This window comes from Athene cunicularia (assembly GCF_003259725.1).
Source record: "Athene cunicularia isolate RWA chromosome 8 unlocalized genomic scaffold, athCun1 chr8_part1, whole genome shotgun sequence".
Taxonomy (NCBI): domain Eukaryota; kingdom Metazoa; phylum Chordata; class Aves; order Strigiformes; family Strigidae; genus Athene; species Athene cunicularia.
The window spans coordinates 5,738,935-5,741,797 of NW_020799109.1; positions in this window are offsets into that span (position 1 = coordinate 5,738,935).

Consider the following 2,863-nt stretch of genomic DNA (forward strand, 5'->3'; position numbering starts at 1 on the left):
AGAGGGAACTCCGGGATCTTTTTGGAGGCTGGTGGGGTGGGCTGGTGGGGACCCACCAGTGGGGCTGCCTCGGTGGGGTAGCAACTGGGCTGCGAGGTGGGGGCTAAAGCCGTGGAAGGATGAAGCAGGGTTGGTCCACCCAGGGGGAGTGAGGACAGAGCGTCTGCGTGCCGCGTTTGCTTAAGATGGAGCTGGGGTGTTAAATTCTGTCCCCTTCCCACCTCACGTTCCACAGCCGGAGGGTAGCGGTGGGTTAATCAGCCTTCTTTTTGTTCCCTTGTTTTCCTGCCCGTGTGGGAACACGTATACCGGGCTCATGAAAAATAACCTATTATAAACAATATGTGGTATGGCTGCAGCCCTGCAGGTCCGCAGGGGGCCCAGGGCAGCCCGTTATTTCGGTGGGATGGAGCAACCACCAGCAGCCCCCAATGCACTTGGAATTTCCTCTGGGCAAGGCAGCAAACCCGTCCGTGGTGGGCAGGGAAGGGGCTGTGCCTCTCAGGACGGCTTTTTATAGGATGCTGCCTGAAATGCCAAGTGCACTTGGATGCCCTGAACGCACACAGGAGCCACTGAACATCTCTAAAGCAAATGAAGTGAGGCATGGGAAGTCAGTGTGTGGGGAAAGCAAGGTGGAAGGGATGGTGATATGGCTGGAAGGGGCATTGAAAAGGCAGAGGAGCAAACAGGGTGGCACAGAGCTGGTTTTTTTCTCTGGTCAGATTCCTCATTCTTTGCTGCAATTTTTATTATCCAGCTCTTGCTTTGAATGGGCAACCCCTGGTCTGATAGGAGCTCCCCAGGGTGGGTCAGAGCAGGGAATGCAAAGCACCTGCAACCCGCAGTGGTTTTATTAAAAATACAAAGGCTTTCAAACATGCCGGTTACCCCCGACGCTCTGAACACATCGCGCATGGGACCCGCAATCCCGACAGCCCTGGACTGATGGTTCAAAAGCCAGACGGACCCTTTCCCCTCCTCGCCCACCCTCCTCTCACCCCACAAAGGAAAGGGCTCGGTTTGAAGCCGAGGCAGCCACCCGCAGAGTCCCAGCCCCGTGCCGCTGCCAGCTCAGACGCCCCGGACGCTGATGTTTTCGTAGCTGGGGGGAGGCGTTGCCTGCGCCTCCCCCAGGTGCTGGGTGTCCAGCCAGGATGGGCTGGGGCGGAACAAGGCGCTGTCGGAGGAGCTGCGCCGGCGGCCGCCCTGCCAGCTCTCATCCTCCTCCAAGTAGCGGTACAGGGGTGGCGTGAGCTCCTCCTTTCTCCCCGGGGGCTGGACATAGGCTGGGATGCCGTGGGCTGGTCGACAGGTCAGGGCTTCTTCATAGGTGGGGATGGCACTGGCATCCCAGGTGCTGCAAGGGAAGAAGAAACTCAGCAGCACACCCCATCAAACGGAGCATCCCAGCACCCAGGAACTGGAGCACCCCAGCACTGGTCAACTGGAGCATCCCTGGGCCTCATTAACCAGAACCATCCCAGCACCCGTCAACTGGAGCATCCCAGTTCCCTCTCATATGGAGCACCCCAGCACCCATAAACTGGAGCATCCCAACACCCATCACCTGGAGCATCCCAGCACCCATCAACAGGAGCATCCCAGTTCCCTCTCAACCAGAGCATCTCAGCACCCATCAACCGCATCAGCTGGAGCATCCCGAAGCACAACAGACGCATGTGTGCTGGGGATGGCACACGGGCAGGTTTTGTGTGCTTAGGGGCAAGGGAAGACCATGTCAGCTGCTTCCTGGCACCAGGAGGGTGGGGATCTGTGCAGGAGGAAGGGCATCATCCACCAGACCTTGTGACAAGGCAACATCACCCAGTTGCCACTGAGTTTATTAACCCGAGAAGAGGAAGGGCAGCCTGGCCAGACAGCCTCAAAGAGCTGCCACCTCCAGCATTAAGGGCTACAACACATGAATGACTGCAAAGCAGCCGAGGTGCTGGCTCTGGAGACATCTGCCCCCCATTCTGCACCACAAGGCGTCCCACAGGCAGGAAAACATCTTCATCATCGGCCTAACCCCAAAGTCACCCCCCGAAGCACAGAGGCTGCCAGCAGCTGAGTGAGAGGTTTGGCATGAGCAGCCAGTCAAGAGTCAGGCATCCCGGTTCAGTGCGGTCGCACCCCACCCTTGTGCCCGCCAGAGCCCTCCACGTGCTGTCCAAGCCTGGTGTCACTTCCAGCAGTGCTTTGCTGAGCAAACACGGCTTGTGTACAGGGAAAACCTCCGCCCAACCTTTGCCCTGTACCTGGCCCGACTCAGCGCCCTATGAAACAGTGCAGTCCCAAAGACGGGAAGGCTTTGAAAGCACCCCCCTGTCTGCTTGCTTTTGCAGATGAAACCCCAGAGCAGCCTGCTCTGGGAGGCTGCGAGCATCGGAGGGGCACAGCTGGCCCAAATGGAAAGCTGTGATGCTCCACAGGGATGCTTCCTCCATCCCAAACTTGGCAGCCTCCCGTCCCAGAACTACCACCCGGGCATCCGCACCATGGCTTTTGCCAAACAGCTTCAGTTTGCAAATGTCTGCTCCCTTGGAAATGTGGAGAGGGGGATTTCTCCCAGCACAGGATGCTTTGCTGCGCAAATGCCAGTGCAGCTGGGGCTGGAGGAGCTGCTGCAGAGCCAGCAGTGCCCGGGCACTGCCCTCCCATCCAGGATGGGAGCTGGGAGGTCAGGGAAGGGGATGTTCGCTGTGGGGGCACAGCAAAGCCCTCCACGGGAGGAGGAAACTCGCCCCAGACTGGCTCACAATCTCACCCCCAGATATTCAGATGGGTACTGAAACCCCTGGAGAACCAGGAACGTGCCTCCCGCTCTGACTGAATTTTCATGGGTTTATGTTCTTAAGAG